Genomic DNA, 26,542 nt, shown 5'->3' on the forward strand with positions numbered 1-26,542 from the left:
ATAAATAGATTAGCATGAGGAAAAGCACTGCTTTTTCTTCTAACTTCATAAGCAAAATATTATAAATTGTTGTTAGGTAGTAAAGACGGTAGTGAAACTTAATGTTAGATTATGTTTTTCATGTCATTTGCTTATTCAATTTTTAAATTGTGTTTATTTTCATACAGAATTGAAACCAATGAATTTAAGGTTGTGACTAACCCGATGTAGAGGATGTTGGAGGGATACCTTTTTATATCATGCAGTGATGAGGCCATTTCAATTTTTTGACGTTTTTTTTTTATTTCATACGCTGAACAACTACTTTGAAATAGTTCCGGCAAAAAGCCGACGGAGGTGCCCGATTAATCTATAGTTTTACATTTTATAAAGTTATCTAAGGTGACGTGGAGTCTAACTCAACAGGTAACACAATTCTATTTTTCAAACTTAACATACCTATTTTATACAACTTAGTTTACCCGTGCTTTTTAAAAACTTTTTCCAAACTTACTGTGTATACAAACGGTTATTTTTTGTGTTGTTTAATTTAGGCTTTCCCAAAGCTACAGGCTCAACTGACAGACTGTTGAAGGTATACAATAAATCTAAATGATTATGTCGTATTTAATCATAGTTTACTTTCTCTTTTTGAGAATAAAACTCCCTTCCCGACATCTGAATCAGATATCTGTTCAGGTTGTGCCAGAACAGATATCTGTTGGAAAAGAGTGTACGCTGTGGCGCGACCCGGATGCAGGGGAAACTAAAGAAAGAAAGTAAAAGTAATTGTATAAATGTAACAACCAATGAACTATAGTTCAATACCCAGTCATTTAAGAATGACAGAAATGTTTTCCGTTATCACAGCGTGGTGAGTACAGAGGGGCGGTGATTGGTAGACAGAACAGGCAGGGAGGGGGCTAACGTAACCGTCACTCCCATCCCAACAGCAGGCTGTGCCGACTGAAGGGGGAGCAGGAGCCGGAGCCGGAGCACAGCCATTCATTCTTCTGTGGTTCCGTAGAGAACGTGGAGCACGAAGGGCAGATACTGATGGCTGCTGCTGCTGTTGGAGAATATAAATCTGCTCACAAAGCTTGGTTCGACATTTAAAGTTCAACAGCAGGAGCCACGCGGAGAGAGGCCTGCGCACGAATCCTCAAAGCCGTCGATTCACAGACTTTACACGTAAGTGTCTAAGATTCCCATAACGAGCAGAGAGAGAGAGTTTTTCAAACTAACATCACAGAGAGAGAGAGAGAAGAACTCCCTCTGTCTGTCTCTCCCTTTCCTCTCTTCCCCTCTCTGTGTTAACCACGCCGTATTCTCTTTGGATAAACTCACTCGTGGATTGTGTGGTTTTCTGTGAAAGTTTTCCCTCCTGGGCTGGTTTCTCCAGGAGTTTTCCTCAGACTGTCGGAAAAGTGGCAGGGAAAGCCAGCAGATGCTCTGCCAACCAATGCAGCACATTCACAGGCTCAATTCTCATCATCACTGTTATCACTTATGTTGTGTCTCATTTATGTTGCTTTAACTGGCAGGAAAAGAGTTGACGGCAGTTAAGTTTCTATTAAATTACAGTTTTGTTTTTTTATTTAGTTTACTAGTTGTAACAGTAACGGTAGAAATTTGATTTTAAAGGTGGATTATTTCAGTAAACTGTAGTATTGAGTACATCCCAGAGAAATATTATTATATTATTATTATAATATAACACATTTTAACATCATTCACATCAGTGCTGTACTACCCAGAACAGCAGAGCTCTTGTTAACTATTAGCAAACCAGTCACATCATCACAAATAAATGGTGGTTGAGTGGTGTCTCAGACGTGACTGCCCCAAAGCTCCTTTCATTTATCAGTGTGGAACTGGTATATAGTCCAAACTCCAAATCTGTTTCACTCTATCTCATGAATAAACATTTGACTCAGATGAGAGAATTAATTCAAACAAAACATTACTATTGTACTGCTTGTCAGCTGAGCACATTACATGTCTTCATCACACCAGGGCGGCTGAGGGGGAGTTTTATTGAAACAGTGAGTGAAGACAACTCCATATTTTTCCTGTATAATTTAGATCTCCTTATTGTTTCCAACCTTGGAGGTGAGACATGCATCCGGAGTTGTATTTGTTCAAAAAACAATACCACATCAGTGTGCAGACTGCTACCATGGTAACCCTGAGAAAGAAAAAAACAAACAAACAACAAAAGTGATCTTTTACTACAGTTCTTTAATATTTAAATTTTAATATAAAATATTAATATTTTAATATAAAAAATATTTAAATAAAATTCTTTTTAATATTCAAATTCCCTGAAGATTCTTCTCTACTTCTCCTTCAAGAGGCTTATTTTAGCTCTCAACTTATTAGGATGAATGAGCTGGTTGACATGGAACGTTGATAAGATAAACACATATTTCCTTCCTATAGTTACTTTTACTTTTTTGTTATTTCTTATTTTTAGATTAACAAATTTAGGACACCAGAGCTTTTACAACTCTAATTTAAAAATTAAAATCTTTGTTTCTTTGACTCCAAACATTTTTAAGGTGATCTATCTCTAAGGCCTGTCAAGTGTTTACTAAACATGATTCTTTTGATCATGTTTAGTATATTTTCGCTACAATATTAAATCACGTCTGTTTTTAATATAGCAAAATGTCTGTCCTAAACAACCCTATCTAAAAGAAATCAGGATGAACTCCAAACACCTGCTGGTTGGCTGAATGTGTCAGTGTACGTTTCAGAGATCTAAGGGTTTCTCTGCCATTATGTGTTGAAGAGAAAGTCAGTTTTGACAAAGTACGACATAGGTCATTGTGTTTTTTTGGTCATCTTGTATTTCAACAGTAAACATGAGAGCTGGTTCCACCTGCAAGCCCATATTTGTAGGTGGAAAATAGAAAGATTTCCCATGGGGAGCGACCTTATACTGTATACGTTAATAAAAATGGAGAGGTCTCTGAATAGTTGTGTAACCTGAGTCAGGGACAGCGTTGTGAATTTGTTTTAAAAAAGTGCCTCTCATTGTTTTATTGCCATTCTCTTCCCAGGAAGTGGTGACACCTCACACCCTCTACACCTTCACCCCTTGTGTGTTGCATCATTATCATTCAAATTGAACAGGAAAATATAGTGTTTTGATGTACCGTACCACGAGTGAATTCATTAGCCTTTCTCTCAGCAGAAAGTTGAGCTTTTCAACAGTCGGCATCGACTTATAGGACATACAATAAGCCTTATACTTATCCATGTCATGGGAGACCCCTTTGGTGCAGAGATGATGTCTTCTCCATGTTTCATTGATAAAAGTCTCTTTTGTATTTACCATGTCAAATCTGACATCTGTTTTTTATAGCTGAATCATCTGACTACTATAAATCATAAATCATCTACTGTTGTCTTTAAATCATAAATCATCTACCATTGTCTTTGGCTCTACCTTTTTGCCCCAAAATTGTTGTATGGTTTACTGTCAACATACTGATCTAAAGGGGCAACAGTCTTCAAGCTCTGTTTTGTCTTTATTTTTATTTTTATGCTTCTATTCACTGCCAGATTTGCAGAGTTTTCTAATAGTTTTTCAGCCTTTACTGCACTATTCATGGTATTTCCTATTCTGGTATCTCTATCAAAACCTTTTATAGTTTTTTCATCTTGGCTCCTACATTTCCAGCTGTGCAAGTGCAACCACATTGTGGTCTTTAATATTTATCTATATTTTATAATTAGTCTTTAGCCATTTCCTGGTAACCAAATTTCTGATGTTTAATAACGGTTATGTCATCACTAAATGAGTGACTCTGATTAAAGATTGCACTTAAAGCCAGGGATTGCCAGTGTTTTAACCTTATATGCGCCATTGCAAACAGTCCCTCAGGGATCACTATTTGGCCCACTTAAAGAAAGTGGGTTTCATTCATTACCACCCTGCAGAAAACTCCTGTCTCTATTGAGACAAGGAAAAGTCATTAAAGTATCCGAGTGTGCAGCTGTGTGTCACAGATATTTTGAAAAGGTCATCCCTATGAGCAGTTACTTCTCTGTTCATATAAAGTAAAGCTTATTCTGTAATGCCTGGATTCTGCACCACGATAAAGGCCTACTTTATTGTGGTGCAGATAATGTCACTGGCGGTGGTTTACCTCAACTTCATATAGTTGTTGCCACTGTTTCACCATCCCGATGGGTTTAATGCGTATTCTTTATCTGTTACCTTTTTGCGTAGAGCCGTCTCCAGCACACAGAAGAAAAACTTTTTTATGTTGTACTAAGTATAATTTGCTCTGAGCAGACTGCTGATAGATATCAGAGCTGTACACTATCAGCATGTGCCTGTAACTAGAGCTACTACCATGGCGTCACCATGACCAGAGTGTGAAATCAACTAATTGAACTGCTGCTTTGGGGTCAGAGGTTAAACCAGACGACTCCGGTTGGCTGGAACAAGCATCTGGAATACAGTTTGATGAAGACAAGCCTTACTCTGGATATCCGGCTGCACAGATAGGTCTAGTAACAAGGCAGGTTTATTCGTACCATATTTCTTTCTACAACTGTAGCTTTTACAATTCAGGTGGAACGTCCCCATCTGTTTTTTAACAATCAACATTTTTTTAACAGTGATTCTTTCAACTCAGGGTATTTCTGTTCCAGTATAACAAGACTGCTCAGTCTTATAGTGATTTAATGCAGGATGTTCTGTAATAAAACCAACACGGTACTGCTGTTACCCTGACAATTCTTTATTTGGACACAACTTTTGACGTAATGCACTTAAGACCGTCCAACAGACAAATCCTAACTAGGTCACATTACGTAACAAGGCTTTTCACTCCAAGAATCTAAAAGGAGAATTCAATTTTCAAAAAAAATTGCAGCCTGTCTGGAACAGTTTTGCAGTTCTGCAGTTGACTACAAGTGACAAAACCTGTTTTTTTGTATACATTTCATACTTTCAGTCATTTTCTGATAACATTTTTCAAATGTGTTGCTGTTGTTATCATCACTATTTCATGCACTGACATGGTCTTCAGGTGTGGAAAGTGAAACCAATATGTAAGTATGCAAAATAATGCAGTGCTGGCCATTATCTCAAAATGCTAGGGTATGATTTAAAAGTTTATACAGAAGGAAAACAAATCTTAACCCTTATTTGCCTGACATATTTAAGCATATGAGATAAAATCAGCTAATCAGAGCTAACACAACATGTCTTTATTGGTCTGGGTATTTCTTTACTTTAAATATCTTTTCCATTTGAAATGATGCATTCCTAAATATTGAAATGAGCTTACATTAAAAAATCTCAAAATGTATGTTTATCTGACAAAGTATTGTTACATATAAGCTATAGCTTTTTGAATCAGGTGACTACTAAACCATTAAACCTTAACTTTCCTACCTAGATTTCCTCCGATTTTAATCAGCTAGATGATTCATAGGTCTTTCATAAGGTACCAACTGTTGTAGACAAAAAACATGTTTATGTAAAATGTAACAATATCCAGCAACTCCTACAAAAATAACCTCATTCTTGTAACCCGGTCTGTCTGTTTATTCCATGACCCTCTGAATCATCGCCGCTCAGGTCTCTACCCTCCTCCATCCCCAGCTACAACACTGTGTGGCAGTCATGCACGCTGACTAGATTAGGCAGTACCAATGATAAACATCTTTGTCCCTCCTTTCTCTGCTGCTATTCTTTCTTGCCTTGCCTTGAACCCACTCTCCTACGGATTATGGAGATCAACCTCGCCTGAGGGTACAACCTTCTGTAGCCACTCGCTGTTTATGTTTACTGGGAAACCTGCAGGGTGGGATCCTGGCAGTAACAAAGCCTGCATCCTTCACTGGTGTACCTTCTTTCAAAACAGTGCTGTCTACAGAGACTGGTGTGAAACATACACAACACTACAAATCCACAGTAGTGAATGACTAGTGGTGGGGTAGGGAGGACGGGGGCAAGACCCTACTGCCAGGTGAAATGAGGAGAAAGAAATGGGTTTTGTTCCTTTGTGGTGAGCTGGGGGTCAGTCTCAGGGGAATGTGTGGCTGACAGACGGTACGTTTTGCAGCTGCACAGCCTCCAGCACTTTATCTAGTCCCTGAGCAGCTGCAGACTCATTCAGCTCTGCTGGCCGTGTTCACTGCAGCTCATGTCTCTCAGACAAATCTTCATCTCTTGTTTACATCCGTCTCACAGGCCCTTGTTTTTTCCTCTGGCAACCACTGTATCAGACATGTTTGATTATTGATTAGATCAGTGATCATTGACTCCTCCCCAGAGCTGTAAGGTAAAAGTGAAAGGTTATGACCCCCCATAATGAGCCTTGTGTTTCTGTGTAATGTGCCATTAAATTGTATCATGTGCTCAGTTTGACTTAGGTCAGGAGGCTTTAGGATGTTTGTATGTGATAAACAAAACTAAACATTGTGTCTGCAATGTGATTATAAGTCATGGTTCATTTGTTATATTTAAAAAAAATACTAGTAACAATATAATTGATTATTTTCTCTGCCTCTATTTATGTATGCTTCACATGTTAACAGAAGTGATTGGTTTTAAGGGGGCAATGTCGTTCAATCATAATGGTATATGTGTTTGTCAACATTGAGCATTTGGTGCCCATTACCTGACCTGTGGGTGGCGCTCTATTTGGACCAAAAAGCTATAATGCTCTCTCTGTCTTTGTAGACATATTGTGTTGGCAGACCTACTTTTTATAACGAAGGTGACTCATGATGAATGTAAGGTTGGTTAGTGGCTCAGCCAAATTCTATTCATAGCATGTAAGTGTTCTTACAGCCAACAGCCCCTGGTTTCTGCTGCTTTGACAAGATTTCCATTTTACATATCACCTGAAATATTTAATCTGTACGTTTTGTTGTAGTGAAACAACCGTCAGTAATGAACAATAATTCCAATTGTGACCAATGTTATTGTATTGTGTATTGACCTTTTCTTAAATTCTATTCATGCAAGAATGGATTTATATTTCCGTACGTTTTGTTGTAGTGAAACAACCGTGGCAGTAGTTTTATTACAGCAAAAATAATAAATGTAGACATAAATGCGTTGTATTACTGACCCTACTTTGGGATAACTGTCAGTCAAAACCCAAGCCAAGAAGCTAGTCAGTATTTTCACACTGCTGTTAGAGATATACAGCTCCACAGAAAAACAGTAACTCTGTGCTATTTTATCCAGTACCATCACATGACCATACATGAGCCAATAATGTCTATCCTGGAGTGTTAGTTAAATACACTTTTTCACGTTAACCAGTCATATAACAAAAAAAAAAAACTTGAAAAAAATCACAGACCGGTGCATTAAAGTTTCAGCTGATACAAATATCAATTTCATGTCATATAACAAAATAAAAAAAAATTTACAGACCAGTGCATTAAAGTTTCAGCTGATACAAATATCAAAGTAGTTTAAGAGAAAAATAAGCTTTTTCTAACTATAAAATATGCCTGTAAAACCTTGGGAACTGAGTGAATTTCCACATTATTAGCTGTGTCGCTGTGAAGCCCGGTCACTGCCTTATGGTCTGTGCAGCTGTGAGTTGATTTGTAGTGTGAGGATCCTCCAGGTGAAGGTAACTGTTCCACTGCAGCGGTCCAGGGTAATGTTACAGCACCAGAGGGACCACACAGGTCCTGCAGAAGTTCTTTCCCGTCCCTTCATTAGTAGATGAGAAGATTTTATAACCAGACAGAGACATGGTTTCAGTGTAATATGAAACACTCAGCCTTTGGAGTAGTTAATATAAACATAGGTTTTACAGGAGGTTTTGGTTCCGGAACACAGGTTTACCAACAGACCAAAACTCTTTGAGTCAGTTTCAGGTTTGAGCTACATCTTCATGGATCATGTACAAATAAATTGACTGCATCTTTGTGGGGCTTTTGAGACTTTGTGCACTTTGATTATTTCAGGCCTTTTTCCACCGGTCATAAATGCACTAACACCCAATAAACATCTGGCTTTTGTCTGTAAAGCCAGTGACAACAGTCAGCATTAATTCCCACTGTCATTTTTTTAATACATTTAGTTGTAGCCTGATTTATCTTGACCTAACCTTCTTACCTACTGTTTCGTGTTCTTTTTTTCTTCTTTATCAGTAAATCAGAGAGTTAACTTGTAGACCACAGCGTACAGATGTGACGATTTACAAAGTGATGCCTCGTGTGCTAGATGCCTCTCAGCGTGGTATCTCTGCTTTCCTTTTACTGATGAGCCAAGAAGTCACTTAAAATGAATCTAAGGTCAATGTCGGTGCTTGAAACACTCACACTACTTGTGTTTCTACTCGTATTTGTATTTAATATAAATATGTTGCATGTCCTTCACATCAGAAAGAAAAAATTGTTTTGTAATAATTAAGTTTAAAGTTCACTTGGATCAACAACATGTGAGTACTGTATCACCCCTGAATTGTTGTTACTGGTATCTTTGGTGATTCGTGATTTTATGCTTATCTATAATTTTTCAGAAAATTGCTTTCAATGTTAAATAAGCTGGGTTTTCTTTAAGAAAAATGGGGTTTGTCATGTATGACTTTGATCAAGTTTCTTGATAAGGTTTAATGCTTACTGTAGCCAAAGGGCAAGATTGTTCCTTAAACTATTTTAAAATGAAGTCGTAGCGCATCAGATGTCAGAGCCAGATCTCTTCTTTTCTAATTGATAGTTTTTGCACAGTCTTAAGGTAATTTGTGCAAACAAATCATCACCATAGCAGTGAATAACTGTAGTTGCGGAGTGTCTTCATTATGGATGCTAGGGTTTGCTACAATTATGTCCACTTCTCTTTGTCATTGACCTTTGTTTTGTCTCATCCAAATAAGTACATTTGCTTTAGGGTAAGAATGAAGAACACAGGGAATGAGGCATTTCTTTGTTTGCTGTCGTCATTTTGGTGGCGCCCCCTGACAGCTAAGTGGTATTTGCCATCTGAGGACAGAGAATTACGTTGTCACTGGCTGTGTGGAGGGGGAGAGTAAACACAAGCCTGAATCCTGGAGGAGGGTAATAACAGTGGCTCTTGACAGAGAGCAAAGACTGAGGAAAGCAAATGAGTGAAAGAGAGAGAGAGAGAAAGAGAAAGAAGAGAACAAAGGGCAAAGGCAGAGAGAGAAGGTGAGGTCTTTCTTTTACAATTAACTAGACTGGCTCAGGGTCAGACATCTGTGACCTTTGACCCAGAGGGTAGGGTGTATGGAGTTTCTTTTGTACTCTTACAGCCTGACGCTCCCTATCATCTCTCTCCTGCCATCCGTTCCCTCAGTGTGATCAATTCCCTAACTGCCTCAGGCTACATCCTCACCACCAGGAAAATCACCCCGACATTCATTTATATCTGCCTAATATCTCCATCTTTACCGCAACAGCTGGAAACATAAACCACACGACTGCTTACTAAACTGGGGCTTGCACATGCCAGTGTAAACAGAAAACAGATTTTTTCCTTTGCAGTTGTTTGCTTTGTTTCAGAATATACTAGGTGAAAACTGTGAGAATGGATTTCATTTATTAGACAAATAATGACTTAAAACGGAAAGAACTAAGTGTTTACAGTGTTTTCCCTTCACAGCTAAGTGTGGAATTCTAACTGATGTAAGCCCGTTACAATGGGAATGCTGATGATTTCATCAGTGTTCTATCACGCCTGCTCCTTTGCCTTCCCAGATGTAGGTTTTCTTACTAGAACCTGCATAGAGTCTACAAACCTGACCTTTTCAAAGTGGTATGGGTGTTAGGTCTAACTTCACAAGATGAGTCTGGCTGCTGGAATTTACTTGGGTCAGGAATATGTCCAAAAACCCAATGCTAGCTTTGACTCAAACCATAATGTCCAGCACAAACACAAGGACAAAAGATTGTAGTCACTTGTCCTTGTAGTGTCTTTGAAATATTATATGTTCATAAGACGCCCCGTTCTAACAGGAAACTGTACTTTTGTCAATTATTTACCTTTTAAAAGATCCATACATCATCAATGACTTTACACAGTAAATTGAAATAAGTACTGTAGGAAGTGCAGGGGAGCGCCACACAGTGGCATAGTGGTTCATGCTCTTGCCTTGCAGTAAGATGATCACTGTTCCAGAGGTCTTTCTGGGTGGAGTTTGTTTTCCCCATGTGTGTTGGAGTTTTTGTGAAACCTGTTAGGGATTAAGTTAAGTAACGGACTGAAGGACCTAGGATCTAAGGTGTGAGTGACCGGGACTGTATGTGGCCCTGTGATGGTTGACTGAAGGATTCTAAGCTTATGTCACTGTTGGCAGACACATTTCCATGTTAGAGTGTTTTTTGGCCTCAACACTGTGTTGTCCACTCCAACATGAGAAGGTGCTATATTTAGCCTTGTTCTTGTGCAACCTTTATTAGACAATGAAGCAGCTCAGTCTCCAACAGTCTCCTGTTGATTCATATTTACAATAAGACACTTTTGATAGTTTAGACTAGTTTAAAAGGGTTGACTAATCAAAACATAGGCAAGGATTAATCATTAGTTAATATTATTTTTCTTTGTTCAGTGACATTGGTAGTTTTGCAGGAATTACAGTGATAGAGTTTGATAGTAAATAAATAAATTGATAAAGTTCAAATTTGCCTCTCCTCACTGTCTTGTGTTGTAGAAAAAGAAAGTTATCAAAAGCAACACATACTTCAACAGATACAGGACACAGTCATGAAAAGGTCATTGTTTTTCATCCTGCCTTCATTGATTTTTCTTATCTGCTTGTGAGAATTACAAAGCTGTCTTGCTGAGTGATGCCCTGTGGCCATCTGGTGTATTTCACATTGAGTCTAACGCCCAAATCACCACTGGGTGATGTCATTGTGTGTGCAGTCTGTGGCGTAGAGACGCACACATACACCAACACATGTGCATATATACATATGCACACGTCTACCGTATATAGGAGAGGAAATTGGATAGTGTGGATAATCTTTACATTAGTGCAAAGTGTGCAATCAGCATGTGCCCCAGGGAGTGAAACACACTTTGTGTTTTTATTTACACATACAGTACTGTTCTTTATTTTTAATGGCTCAGCTTGTGCTACAATGTTAAGTGCTTTTTTTGGGAACAGATGTTATATGTGCCTGTGTCAGACGAATTAGGGCCTAACTGAGGAGATGGAGTCAGACATAATGGCATAACCTCATTTAGAAAGGGCTACAATGTCTGAGAATCTTGTTACATGTTCTCGGAGTCGTTAAGAACTCCAGGAATGAATGCAAGAAAATACAGTTTAAAAAATAAGGTTAATTCAAAAGATCATGTCATACACTTGCGTTGTGTGTTGGTTGACATCTTAGACCATTAGTTTCTACGGTCTATAACCGCCAAAATACATTAATACATGAATAGATTGGAGGATAACGACTGGATAAAAACATGATGTTTGACCAGTCAACTATTGACCCAGGACAATACAACCAGATCCACATACATGCAGAGATATGTGATTTATGTATGTTAACAATTGCAGTAAACAATGGCGATGTCTCGATACTAGTATCGTATCAGTCCGATATTGGTCAGAATTTCAGGATCAAACATCGGAAAAAACAAAACAAAACAGCTATCGCCCATCCAATCTGATACCTAATCCTAAATGCTCAGCTCATAAACATGGACACTATTATCTGCAGCAGAATCGGTATCAGACATGAAAAAGTTGCATTGACCAGTGTTGACATGGTCAACACCGTATGTGTTGAAGTAATGCTCCAACCCTCCAGTTGCCATCAACAGATCACAGCTGCCTCCATCACATAGGCACCAGAACCCCACTTTTTTTTTCTCCCCACTTCTCTTTGAAGAGCTCCTGGCAGGGCTTTCAAAGCCCTTCTGTTTCACTTCTGGCTCCAAAAATAATGTGTGGTGAATGTAATGCAGCTGACCAGCTGAGCAAGAACAGACAATGTGTATTATTCTCCAGAACAATAATTGCTTTGATTTGTACTTTTTAATGTTTTGCACGTCCCCTGCACTCTGCACAGCAAAGGGCAGCAGAAGTATGAGATTCCACTTGTGTTGGACTCAAACAACCTAAGTCCTCCAGTTGCACATGTACGATCCTAGATGCTTACTGTTATGCACTGTGTGCCACTGAGTGGTTTCTGTGGTGCTGATGCAGCAACCGTTTGCTGGTCCTGAAAAAAATGTTCCACTGAAACACAGTCTATACACACACATAAACACACACACACTGGCAGCTGAGTGCAGGGATGAAGTCATTGTTAGTCAGATCTGTTTTGTATTTTATGAGCACACAGCTGTAATGCCAATTCAGTTCCAGTCTTAACACAGGTTTTTAAACCCAGTCTACAATGACAATGACTATTGTTTCTCCCTGCAAACGCCACATGTTCCCATATGTTTACAACAGTGGACTTTGTTTTCCTCACTTTGATGTGTTACATTTTTGCAATTGTTTTTTATATTTGGTAGCCATCATCATCAACTAATATCTGTGCTCTATTAAGGGCCTCCTCCCCAGAGAGGTGGCTTTAGGTTTGAGGAGATATTGGAGGCATCTGGAGATATCAGGCATCTGGCAATGGCATTGGTCAATGTCTCTACGTTGACTTCTATTTTTCCTTTTATGCTTGATAAAATATCAAACCTTGATTTATCAGGACAATTAGAATACCACTTTTGCTTGTACAGCTCCAGGATATAAGCTTACATAGGGAACTCCAAAAGTTTTAATACAGATATTACAATTACAGAAATGCTCAGTTTTTATTGACTAAATACATACGTCGGTCAAGAATCGTTGACAGCATTGACCAGTGTTCTCATGATGTACATTGCTCATGAATGAAATTCGTTTTCAACAAAGGTTTGCCTCACAAACCTCAATTGCAGAAAAGTTGTTACCATTTTTTTTAAATGTATCATATGTTAAAATATCTATGAATTAACTGCTTCATAGAAAGAGTGCTTGACTGACCTGCCTGAAGTCCTGATCTATCTCTGGAAGGTTTAAGTGACTGGTATAAAAGAACCAGGTGAACCATCAGATCTATCCTTAAACGATCAAATGTTATACTTATACCGCTCATGTCTGCTGTTGTCCCAGCAGGACAGCACTGAATCCTTGTCCTCAATGTTGTATGTTGAAATCACTTATTTTTATGTTACAAACCACACACTTACCTTCCACCCTACTGCTTCCTTAAGCTTTTAAAATACTAAAAGAAAGAACCATTTGTAGTGGGCCTGGCAGCAGCAACAAATGTACCTACAGACAGCCCCCAGTCCTCATTTAATAGTCTGCCCCCAGCTGTGAGACAGCTGAGCTTGAAACGCCAGCAACTGCAGTAACGGTGTCTAAAACAAAAGGCCTTACCATGTCATACCTTGCTTCATCAGATCACAGTTTGAGACAACAGTCTACAAAGAAACCACCAGAACGACAGTCTAACAAAAACACTGTGTGTGCAAGTGTATCACAAGACCAAAACAGTGCCTGGTAAAATGTCCTCTTATGCAATCACAGTAGTAGAGGTCAAATTAAATTCACAAAATCCAATTTTCCTCCTTTACATTCCTCATGTTCAACACATGAAAGTTACTGTAATATGCAAACGCTTACCACTGTGAACAGAACCAACATGGCAGTAAACCAAACTCCAGAAAGTTTCTTCAGGATCAGACCTTAAATTATGACAAAACTGACTGGTCTTTTATTATCATACACAACATAGGTTTGTTTTCCAATTCTGTAACATAACCATAGGAACTGTTCTTTCACAGACCTTCTATGGGAGCTCTATTGAAAAGTGGATGAAACTTCTAAACAGCAAACACAGCTATAGTGATATCTTTAAAAAAAATAAAAATGATATTGTGTTATTGTGGTAAAATGCTCCTTGTTCACATCCTTTTGGTGTGGGCCACATAAAGCCAGCCATGGTGCATCTTTGCCAGAAATGTTTTGTTAATCGAATTCTATTTTGAACTAATCTCCAACTCATCTTAAAGTATGGCATTTACCTGTCTGTACATATTTACAGTTAGTTGCATCTGACTGTAAAGTAATAACATGTCCAGACACTCAGTCTTCTGCCAGTAAGATCTTCTATGGATGTCCCACGGCGTTGGTTTTGGGAAGTGCACTGCAATCTTGTTAATGTTGCGACTATTGATGTTTGGATTTTTGACCTGGCTGTTAAACAGAGCTAAGTGCTACTCTCAGGACACAATCCATTAACGGACCGTTACCCTGGAGAGTTAAAGGAAAAGAGTGTCAGCCATTAGTTAATTATCTACAGCAGGATGTATATGAGATTTTGGACAGCAAGGGCAGAGTGACCCGGGCGTGTTAATGACAGCAGGAAGATGTTTGATCCGGCTCAGTTGTCCTATTGAATTTTTATTGACTAGTTCTGAAGGAATGACCATGTCCAGTAGTCACTCATTAACAGGCGTCTGATGTAGCATTATGGTAGACTCTGGATTTAAACTCCCCCCCCCCCCCCAGATTGTTTTATAAAGTACTAGTGAACCAAATATCGTGAGTAATCTTGTCTCATAGGTTGAGTGTATTGAGCCGAGAATTTACATTTCATTATTTTTTAAATTCAGAATACTATACTTTTAACCCATCACGAGGCCTCAAACTTGCATTTACAAATAAAACAAAAATGTCCTCTGAGTGAATATACAGAAATACATAATCCAAGTACAGTGTGTTTTTGTACTAAACATTATGCAACATTTCCCTTGACACACATTCAAATCCACATGAATGATGCTGACATCAGTGTCTGTCTTTTCTCTCAGTCTGTCTCATGACCTTGTGAACAACATTTTAAAAGTATCTTCAGGTGCATCTGCTCCTCTCTGGCCGGCTTAGATGGAAAATACTGATGAGCGCACAGATCGATGTTCGTTTTTGTTGAAAAACAAACAGTGTGTGAAGTGTTCGTGCTCTCTGGAGGTTGCATGGTTTAGTGATTTGGACTCGATGCATTTTTTTTTTGCTTTCTCCAAAGGTTTTGAAGAGCAGGGAAAGGACTCTTTGACCATCTGGATTTAACTGGAGAAAATCGCTTCTGTGCTTGACCCAAGATTCCACTCCAGAGGTTGGTGTTGTGTCATTAGACATTGTGTGTTTTTACTTCATTTTCTTCCGTCGTCTATTGTCTGCCCTCATGTGACCGCAGTGCAGAGGTTTTCCTCTGGAGATGTGGGACTCTTTGCGTTAGTGCCGACCAAAAAAAACAAACAGAAACAGGGCTTCCTGCTTTTATTTCGTGTCACATTATTGGGGTTCCTGGCAGCTGGTGGTTGCTAGTGGAAATACAAGCTGTTCTAGTGGCTGCTGTTGTTCCGGGCAGGTGTTCTCTATCACCACTCCCACTTTCCAACTTCACTTCTTCCTTTTAATTATGAGCAACCACTTCCACAAACAATTAAATTGAAATTTGTATTTTATTGTTTTGATTGTTCTTACTGTGAGACGAAAACCTCCAGCAGTCGTCACTCTGCTGTGGTCTGAACAATAAATCCATGGGCATCACTCAGATTCATATGAAGCAACTCTGATTATTGTAATAATATCCACAATGTGAAGTCTGCAGGGCATGTGAGAAGGTTAACAAAATCTTCCTTATCTGCTCTGGGTTCTTGCTTTATTTATATTGTTAGCCGTGTTGGCTCTTGAACTTAGTTTGGTATATTTATTGTGGATGAGGTCGGAAATTGGGGTTGTTGAGGGAGAGGGAAAGGTGCATGTTTTTTCAGCATGGGGGAGAAAACAATGGTAGCCAGAGATACTAAGCACAGACCACCTGTGAAGGTCATTGCAATGTGGAAACCCCCAGTAAGATAATACACAATATGATTGTTTGTCACTTTGCTCTTAAAATAGAGTAACATTCCACTTCCTGTTATCCTGCTTTGTCTTCAGACAGTGGGTGCGACAAGGAGCAAATATTTCATCTGTTTAGAGTGATTAGTGTCTTTTAAGTTCACATACTATTCGGACCAGGAAGTGATTAACCTTATTACTTCTTCTTTGCCGATATTTATGGAAGCCTTTGCTCCTCTTTCTGGAAATATGAGACTTGACAGCTGTGTATATCCTGTCATGTCAGCTCAAATAGAGACAAACTGTGGCTCTACTATGTCTGCTGGACACAATGCGTGTCGACACCTGAGACTATTCTCTAAAGTGTCTTCGACACTCAGGCTTTTGTGAGTAAAACCCCTTTTCACATCTCAGTTTACCCCCCTGAAATCTTTCTTAAAACACCAAGAACATTTTAAACATCTCACCTTCCATCTTTTTTTTTTCTGTCATCCTTGTCACATACTGTAGCTTGTTTGTCTCGTTTCCTTCACATGCCACTAATGTATTTGCCAGCAGCAGAAGATCATCAGGGATGATCTCACTTGGTATTTTATTGTTCAAAATTCAGGAGTGATGGGATTTTGGTTCCAGTGTTCGACATTAGTCATTACCTTTGATTTTGGGTCTTGGATTATGCCTGAAGTGCCCACAAGAGCTAAAGCTCTGCCCCTGAGGGGCAATGGATGAAACAAATGCCTGGGAGGGCTCAGCTGGCAGGGAGTCTGTGTATTTTTTTCATAGTGGGAAACTCAGTTGGGAAGAAGGGATTAAACTGCCATCATACCAAACACAGAACACAGTGAGAACAATGGTGTGAAGGAGAGGGACACCCAGCACCACACACACTGCTCTGCAGAGTCTGGCTAAGTATAAAAGATATTTGAAGTGGAAGGACATTTTTTGACCACTACATTCTGGAACCTGGCTGCTTCCAGGCCTCAGGTGGCGCTGAAAATTGTTAAGTATAATGGAGACAGTGTTTGGCCTGAGGGCCCCCAAACTCTCCAACTCAGTAATGATGGAAAAATGAGATGAAGTTGAAGGCCTTCACTAGGCTCTCCACCTAAGTGAAGAATGTAGCTCTAGTTTTTTATGATGGTTAAGTCCTTCCTTGATTTTTAGAAATAAGATCAATTGTTCTTATTATATATATGTTAATAACAAAGTATGTATTAAGTTTACAGTTTAAATATCTCAGCCAGTCATTGCTACTTTATTAATTAGTTTGAACTAGCGTTTGGTAGGTGCTATGCTAGCTAGTAGCGATCTGCTTTCTAAAACTGAACCACATAACAGCGGATTCGTCTGCTCTATTTTAACGCTGTACATTGGAATGATGGAACAAGACTTTCTTAATAAAGTTATAGTAGTTGGCAACGTAGCCACGAAACATTCTAACTTTGGTCTTGGTACTAAATGCTAACTTACTATTAGCTCCTTACTATTAGATTCGGTTATTCATGCTTTACTCCATGTATGATGTTTACAGTCCTAACATCCACTGCCAGCCGTACTTTATTGGTGTCCATTAGAAGAGTTGATATATTCTGTGGAAATCTCTGGGGTTTTTGGTTGAAATTAGTAGATTAAGATTTGTTGACCTCCACCTTTCTTCACAAAAGTACAGCTGTGGATTTACTTCTGTCCATCGTACTGAGGTAACTCCTGCTCCACCTAAACCAGACTGACACCCAGTCAGTCAGATTGTATAAACAGATGTTTCCAGGGGGAAGTGGCTGACCACTCACACTGGGATCAAATAGAGGTGTGCATGTTTTTGCATGCTTAGGTCCACATGTGCTCATGTGTGCACTGCTAAGCTGTGTTTGTGTTATATATTTGGACTTAAAAAGACTCCCGCGGTTGTTAACCTGTTTTCTTTACCACTTGTCATGCTTCTCTACGGCTCCTTTAACTTTTGCTCTCTGTTGAACTCGGTGGACTCCGTCTTTGTGGTTTACAGGTGGGCCCACACCTCTTACAGGTGTATCCCCTGCTGACCACATCTCTAAGATGTTGTCCTCACTTGATTCTTTACACCAGTTTTTCCATCCCCCTTTCTCCCTCTTTCCCACGCTCCCACCCCGCTGCACCCACAAAGCTCAGTGTTGGGATTGTCTCACCTATCCTATATCCTTGTGTTTATGTTGAAAGTTCATAAATTCACAAGAACGAAGCAGGGATGAAGTACCTTCACAAAGATATGGTAAACTAAAACCAATGTCAGCAAGAGAATAATGGGTAGAGATGACAAGGCACGACCTCACTGGGATTATTTATCTATCTCTTGACCTCAGCTGCCATATTAAATGACCAGATCAATGTCAGATACATGAAGAACTTGTTGTGGGTGTCAGTAAAGATTAGCTTGTGTGTCTTTTACTTTCAATAAATGACATGCTTTATAGACACTTTTACACCTTTAGTCTTTTTTCATCTTTCTGTCTTATGTGGGTACAGATCTGCATGTCTGAAGGACAGTTCTGAAGGACAGTCATTTATAAGAGCTGTCAGTGGTATTGCCTGAAGACTAACAGGTACGCATGGTTGTTGTGTTTGTCATATTATTCATTCCTTATACCTGGTGGGCAAGTACTGTAAAGAAATATAATAATTGTTACTTAAAAAATAATATTGCTGTAACAGCTCACCCGCTTCATAACACATGGCACTACAACAGACAATGTGGTTCCTTATTTATAGGGGAAAATGAGGCAGTGACATGGGGGCTTCTTGCAAACACCAATGCTAACAATCATGCAGACGTTTGATTCATATTGTTTTGGCAATTTTATTATGAATGAGCAATGATGTGTTTGTGACGATGGATGATACTATTAATTACAAATATGTAACATGTCTGAAAGGTGGACTTTTCTGCATCATCCTATCACATTCTGTTTAACCTATTATGTGGCAGGTCAGTTTTTTTAGCTGCAGCAGATTAAACCCAACAATCACAAAGTGTTGAAGGTTTCTTATGTACCACAGCTATTTCTGACCTATTAGTGCAATCCCTGTATAGCTCTACCTTGTAGTTGAAGCAGCCCTTTCTCCACCAGAGGTTAAACACATGCCTTCATGTGACCGTTGATGGGACCTACACCCATCGAGCTGTGGCTTCATGGTCGTGAGGCCAGATGTGGAGTAAGTAGCCAGATGGTCAGAGCTTCTCCCTCTGTGGCATTGAGGTTAAGACTCAGACTTCTCGGATTGCACAGAGCAGCAAACGTATAGCAGCGGAGACTCCTCGATATCCATATGTCACTTCAGATCTGCTTTTAGACACCATGTAGCACGTCCTTCTTTGCGGGTGTAGAGAAATGCCAGACATATTTCAAAGATAAAAATGGGAAGGGTATACTCTTTACATCCATATGTTACTACCTGATATTAGATACCACTCCTGTCTAGACAACTATTGGCTCAGTTTTGTAGCAGTTAGTGTCATGTGATATGGTTGACTTTTACCACACAGCAAGCAGAATGCTTTATTTTCCTCTTGAGGAAATTTCTTAAGCACTCCTTTTCCACACATCACTCTGTCACTGCCACGTCTCTTCTCAAAATAAAAAAAAAAGTGTTTTCAGTGTGACTGATATAATGCAACATGTGCAGGCTTTGTTTAGATTCTGGGCACATGTAGATAAAAATTGATTAACGTTGTCTTAATACCATTTCTTAGAGACGGCTGTTTTAATTTTAATTAGATTTTAATTAATTTTTGCAATTTTACTTTGTTTTTTTCATCCATCCATTTGCAAATCAAAAACGTGTTACTCCATTCTTTGTTTTGACTGGTTCCAGGTTCTCAAATTACATTTTAACTGACCAATATCTTAATGTAAAAAAAAATTACTGGTCACCTGAGAAGAGGTTTTCAAGTCAAACAACCTCCAAAATATTCAAAAATGTCCCTTGAAATTCTAAATTATCAGTAGATGTGTCGAGTTGAGATGTAAACAAAAGGAGAAGAATAACCAGAGCTCTTTGAACATTCATTGTCTTTTGTAATAGTGTTGTCTACAAAGTGAGTTAATCAATTTGGAATGGAAAACAAGAGATAATGTCTGTTAATGATTCCATAAAGAAGAGATAGTAGACATACCTGCTGATTTCATTGTTACAAATGTTGTTGCTAAACAGACCACTGCACTTTATTTGGGTAAACTGTTGTCTGATCCAGATCAGATGTGAACCCTGGTTGTTCCACTCATCCACTTTCCTCAGATCTACAAGATACTATTGATCAGTCTGACAGGGAATGATGAATGAGCGTCAGGCTACAACTAGTCTCTTCCCAAAGCTCTGCTGAATCTGTGTGAAGGATGACTTTACCCAACATGGGCCTGATGTGTACGTGTGCAGATGAGCTGCTGGGATCAGGACTGCCGATGATCCGTCTCTGCTCTGTTCTCTCTGATCCTCCACTCTTTGATGTGGAGGTCTGCACTGTGTCGGTGCTCCCAAGGCTGCCAGGAGAAATCTCCGGCAGCATCTTTATTTAACTGTAGGAGCTGCCACAGGCTTTTCCATCTGTACGATAATGCAAAACAAATTCTTCGTCAGTTTCTCTTTTCTGTTTCAATGTATCCAAAGTTAGTCTGTACACAGGAGGTTTTGTTTTTTTCATATTGATGACCATTACTTAAGTTTATTAGCTCTTAAGTTTAGAGCCAGCAAGTACTGTTTCAAATCCTGTATTCAACAATTTCCCTCTCGGGATCAATACACTTATTCTGGATCTGATTACTGAAAATGAGTTCTCCATACACAGAACTCACATCTACGATGTCCATCCACCTGACTGCCATTTGTTCAGTCGTGGTTCTACTGAGTATCTAATGTATATATGTAAAGGTATGATGAAAACGTATGAGCGTAAAATGAAAAAAAGATCTATTTTAATTTTACAATATTATTAAAGAAATATTGACATCACTTGTCAAAGCCTTTCAGGACACCTTGGAGACATGCCAATAAACACCAGTCATGTTTTCATTATGGGTCACTTAATGTCTTACGACCTTGAAAAGAGCATGTGTCTGGTATTAGATGATGATAATGGAGGTTTTAGTTGTTTTTAGCTGTGGTCCATGAGACACAGACGGTGTTGTCAGTTCAGCCCCTCGTGAACCACAAACCACAAGAGCAGAACGGTAATGAATGTATGAGTTTGGCGTCTGCCATTATGAGCACATCAATGTCAGCTCACTCTTGTATTATTTGTTTATTTGCTGGATTAAAATAACAATCTCTGCTGTGCTGCATTTCCATGGAAGGCAGGGAACAATCAGTTGTTTTGTATCACAAAAAGATATTTAAGTGATATCCTAGACATTTTAGGGAGAGTCTGTGTGGCTCTGAACTTTCTCGTTCTACTTCTTTCCATCCATTCAGTGCAACAGGAAGTAAGGGAGTCACTGGGGTTTATTAGAAATGGGTCAGCAGAGAGGTTTTATTAGTTCTGGAACATTCATCCCTGTTAAAAGGATCTATTTTTGAGCTGCTGTGGCCTAACCTCCATTCAAACTGATAAGAGCGGCCTCTTCCTCAGGCCTTCCACACTGTGTTTAAGAGCCTGGCCAACCTATTGGCTTCTCTTCCTGTTTGAGTCAACTCATTTTTTGTTTTTTCTGTCTTCATATGGTAGTCATTTGTGAGCGAACACAAAGCCAGACAAATGCTGTAGCTGACTTCAGTGTTGGCTGATTGCAGCCAGTGCTGTTGTAAGCAGTACTCAGACACTCAAACACCAGGAACAGTACGGTACTGTATCAGACAGTGAAATATCTACCCTATCAGTCAGTTCTCAAGTTATTCATACAGCCGTTAATTATGGCAGTCAGATGTTTGTTGTTTATCTGTGAGTAAATGACAAAACTATAAAGTTTTATAGTATCGTAAAGTACATTTCATGTGGCCTACTTGTAACTCTGAACTGAACTCATGTAGACCAAATATTTAGGATTCTCTGGACCCTTCGACTGTTCACACGGTATCTAAAGTTTGAAAATGTGTTTTTAATCTGTGATGTAAATAGATATATGAAACATTGGCTATAGATTCAAATGTATAAATTCCAGCTGGATGTTCAAAACCACATGTGAGCTTCATTCTATTGTGTAACTGTGTCAGTTAACAGTCTGTGGGCCTGAATTTCTCTAAACAGTCACGTCGTCTCTTTGATCGCCAAGGAAAGAGCAGCTTTAGCACTTCAGCTCCGACTGATGCAGTACAGTTTCCTTAACAGTGTGACCATTGAGGGTCCATGCTTGCATCTATATACAATTTATACAGAAATACAATTAACATTATGATTGTGAATATTGTTCAAGAAATCTCTCTCTCTTTATTTCCATATAAATATACAAGATTATAGCCAGAGCTGTTTTCTATTTTTCAGCCACTTAGACTCACTAGTGAAATGTGCACGCAATTTCTAAGTTTGGAACTTATTGTCCCTGAGTTCAAGATGACCAAACTACATACATGTTAGGCAATATAAAGCTGTGTAAATGTGCAATTCCTGACAAACCACAAGATGATAGATGATAAATCCAGCGACTGTCAAATCCCTTCTACTCTACTCTACTCTCTTCTAGTAAAAAATATACTTGACATACTACTTAAGAATACAAAGATGCACTTGAAGCAGTGGACATACCAATATGACCTCCGTGTGCTAGTGCAGTACCTCAGCTTACCAACAGGAACGCATTACCAAAACCTTTTAAATATCCATCTAACTGTCACGTAATTTCAGTAAATACTAAGTCAATTAAATGTTATTCACCAGAGTCACTCCTACTGATCACAGTGTTCGTCATAAAAAAGTGATTAAGAAAGCAGACTGTATTAGAGATGCCTGTAAAAGAGCAACTCTATAAAGGTAGGGTAGGCAACATGAACGCTTATTAGCATATTTAATAAGCTGAAATCTTCTCCTTTCAGTAAAGTTCAGTTACTCTGTTTTTCAAATACCGAAATAAATCAATAAATCTAGCAAAGTACACAATATAAACTAAAACACACTGAGGAGTTTCTCCAGTATTTGTTTCCAGTTGTGATTGGTTGTTGTGCCAGATGAAAAGTGGTACAGTCTTGGCCTTATCTGGTTGAGAGATTGCAGAGAGACACAAAAACAGAATGAGAATTTGCAAAAAAAAAAAAAAAGTCAAAGAGAGAAAAGATGGGAGTGGGAGGAGTTAGAGAAACCCTCTGCAGCTTTATGTAGTTCATGTTATTGTAACCCACATTCAGTGTTGAAATCTGGCCACCATGTGGACCCTCTAAAGGGGTGTTGCTTCACTGTAGGCCTGGCCAATGAGAGGAGAAAGTGGCAGACCAGGGGGCGGGCCTGTGGGGAGGGTCTGTGAGGCAGTGCCTGAAAGAAGCATTAGTGATTTTGGGAGCAGTGGAGCAGAGTCGGAACAGACAAGACACATCTCCAAGAGAGCTGGACTATCCTCTGGCCAATGGAGACAGGTTGGACCGGCGTCTCATTCCTATCACTTGCCTTGATTTCTTCTAACTGACTGCAACACTGTTTTATGACGCGTTGTTGAAGTCGAGCATTATCAGCTGTGTTCTTGACTGGGGTAATGTTATAAAAATGTACCTCTGTGTAGTGCTGCAGATGTGTGTGAGAAGACAGGTTTTTTTGATGGAGAAAATCTGATCGCCAACTCTTTTGTTATTAATGACCATTTTTGGCAAAGTCTACAATTTTCCTAAGGTAAGGACAAAATGGGTAAATAATCTTAGACCAAAGACATTGGGTATGAGACCAAAAAAGGTTCAATATCTTCAGCTTGAGGTGATTCATTTGTCATTGACTTCTGGTTCTACTGTAGTTTTTCCCCCCCTGTCATATGGTTTACTTTGATGTGAGAGAAGTCCAGGAAAGTGATGGTGAACTGCTGTTTGAGGTTCTTTGTGACTGACAATTTCCTGTATTTTCTCTTCAAAGCGCTGAACCTTCTAATTCAAATAAATCCTCACTTTAGTCAGTTACTACTGTTGGGACATCAAGGATCAGAACAGCATCCTGAAACAGACCGTCACTGATTTTGTTTAACTGTAAGGCAGATTCTGATTGCTGTTGATACTGTGGTGAAGAGTACACGTTGGACTTACTCACCGTGTTTTCCTCACAGTGTCGGCTTCTCTTAAATCCCTTGAACAAAGTCTCTATGGTGACATGTAGCTCCCCTCATGGCATGTCTATAGATATGTAGATTGTTTCCTGTCAGCAGCAGCGTGGAAAGGCACTTCCTGCTGTTTTGTTGCTGTGATAACAGAGGGGCTGATTGGAAGCTTTAAACAGAAGGTGTACGCTGCAGCTGGCTGACAGTTAAATTAGCCTATTGGTGGTTTATACGACCATATCTTAATGAAGGTGTGACATTGATTACACTGGAAAATATATCCGATGTTCCATTTTGTTTTGACTGCAATTACGAGTGATGTCCTGAATTTTGTTAGTAGTAATGCTTTCCAGATGACAGATTGTCATCAGACTGCTTGTTCAGAGTAAATCATAAAGTTCTAATCCAGTTTTGGTCAGAAATTGCATGGGTGGTTATTGTGATCTAGTCTTCATTTCAGGGACAGATTTTGTAATTGTTTCTAAACTAATTTTTAATGATGTTTTCATATAAAAAGTCTAATCCTAATCTACCTTTTGTTGAACATCCTGTTAAAGAAACTACCTTTGGTAATCCACTCATTTTTCTAATTGCACCATTAGGGTGGGGCATGTGTGTGGTGGCAGGGGATCCAGTATGTGTGTGTGTAGACACAGGAGATTAGAGTTAAAAGGCGCAGGGGGGGGGGTGGATGCAAACTGAAGGCCGTAAACTCTGATGTGTATGTAAACTGAGACTCAAATAATCCTCAGACCCCCCAACCCTGCCCCTTATCCCCCCGCACCCTCCTCCTGGTTACTCTGGGAGCATAACGAAGGCCTTAAATCTATCGCAGGCTTCACACTTTCAGATGGCATGCTTAACTCTGTCTTGGGAAGCTGTCTTCTTTGTTCATGGTAACGGATCGAATGTGTTCATCTGAGAACAGCGTGCAGACGTCTGGACATTTGTTGTGACGAATACCAGGTACAATCGTAGAAGCAGACGTGTCCAGACGTGTTTAAGATCTCATGACACACATTTAAAACTGGAAGACACACTGTGATGAACTGTGCAACCAACTGGCACGTGATGCGAACAGACTGGAGCGAAGCAAGGTGAAAGGTTAAGTATGGAGGCCTTCAAAGCTCCACACCACCCCATGTGGTTTGAATTGTCTGAGCCGCAACAATATTCCTGTCAGTGAGGAATTAGTCTTTCCAAACGTGCCAGCAAATGTTTGACCTTAAAACTTTGGACTGCCCATGCTTCGTGCCTGCAAAGCCGTTTGTCTTAAACCCTAACGTCAAACATCAGTCTTGTCAAGGGACCTCAGGGACCCCCCCGCCCCACCCCCCCAACATCAACGGTCTTTGTGTGAGAGGAATGGAAAAGCTCACAGTCTGTAAATGTGTGTCTGCATCTGCTCCTGCATCTGTTCATGGTGAGGCAATGAAACGGCCCGTGATTCATAAAATTAATTTTGGTCCAAATCTAGAGAGGCGGCTGCCCAGGACTGTTCTGATGATCTCATCATAGCTACAACGGTCCAAACATCCTCTCACATACGCAACCACCCTGTAGGAGACCACATGGTCTTGGTCAGTTTCTCCATTGGAAAAGATGAAGAGGGGGTGTGAGAAGGAGAACAGTTGTTGATATCTCAGTGGGATGACAAAGATCAAAGTTTGTGTAATGCTCTTACTCATAAACTGAGCCTCACTGGCTGGAATCTGACCACAAAGGACGATGGTGGCTCCCACCCATTGCTGTAAGAGAGCACTGGAGCTGATGCTGTGTAGACGGCACACGTGTCAACAATGGCCTCCTCGCCGCTTCTGCTGCAACCCTGAAGACTAGTCAGAGAATGAACTGCAGACACCCTGGAGACAGTACGGAAACCAGTGCAGAAAAAAAGGCACAGAGAAAAGAAACAACTGTCAGCTTTGGTCCTCAGCTGTATTTAAAACCTGCATGCGTTTTTTGTTTTTTTTGCAGGTTTTCAGAATTCTTCCAGTAGACATGCTCTTGAGAGCCACTTGAGGTGCTGTACATTCAAATGCATTTTGCCTGTATTACTCTTTTTTTGTTTTGTTTTTCTGTAACTTGTCCTGCCAGCTTACAAAGAAAACGTCTCAGTGCATCCAGTTGAGGACAAACTATGCTGTGTCTCGTGCCTCTGTTTGCTTGACTGTGAGCAAAAGCATGATCTAGAACCGGCTCGTTCAAATATCGGCCTGTGGGCCACATGTGGCTCAGGCCCAACCTCAGAGTGACCTAGTCTGTGGTCATTTAAGATATACTGAGAGGAGCTGAGAGGAGTCATATATATCTGCTGATATTTACTGCTATTTCCAAAAGGGTAGCAGTTTCTGTGATCTGTATTACAGGATGACATGAGGATATATCTATATCTATATATTTATGTATATATTCATCTCATCAGCTGTGCTGTACTGTCTTTGGTTTTCATGTGGACAGAAAATGCCATTAAAGATGTCTACATTATTAAAGCCTAGTTTTTATAACTCC

The 26,542-nt window shown here is 39.6% G+C and overlaps 1 protein-coding gene across 3 annotated transcripts in view; it reads left to right on the forward strand.

Moving 5' to 3' along the window:
* Positions 1 to 670: 670 nt before the first annotated feature.
* lhfpl2a (LHFPL tetraspan subfamily member 2a) overlaps positions 671 to 26,542 on the forward strand; it is a 35,346-nt gene continuing 9,474 nt past the window's right edge. The window contains exons 1-2 of one of the 3 annotated variants that reach the window (XM_025062496.1): positions 671 to 1,170; positions 15,022 to 15,111. The gene's annotated coding sequence lies outside the window, so the exon portion shown is untranslated. Of the gene's footprint in view, positions 1,171 to 15,021; positions 15,112 to 23,264; positions 23,370 to 26,542 lie in introns of those variants that run through there. The other 2 variants (XM_025062497.1, XM_008325693.2) reach the window with 2 other exon arrangements.

Source organism: Cynoglossus semilaevis, chromosome 14 (genome assembly GCF_000523025.1).
Source record: "Cynoglossus semilaevis isolate Cse_v1.0 chromosome 14, Cse_v1.0, whole genome shotgun sequence".
Classification (NCBI taxonomy): Eukaryota; Metazoa; Chordata; class Actinopteri; order Pleuronectiformes; family Cynoglossidae; genus Cynoglossus; species Cynoglossus semilaevis.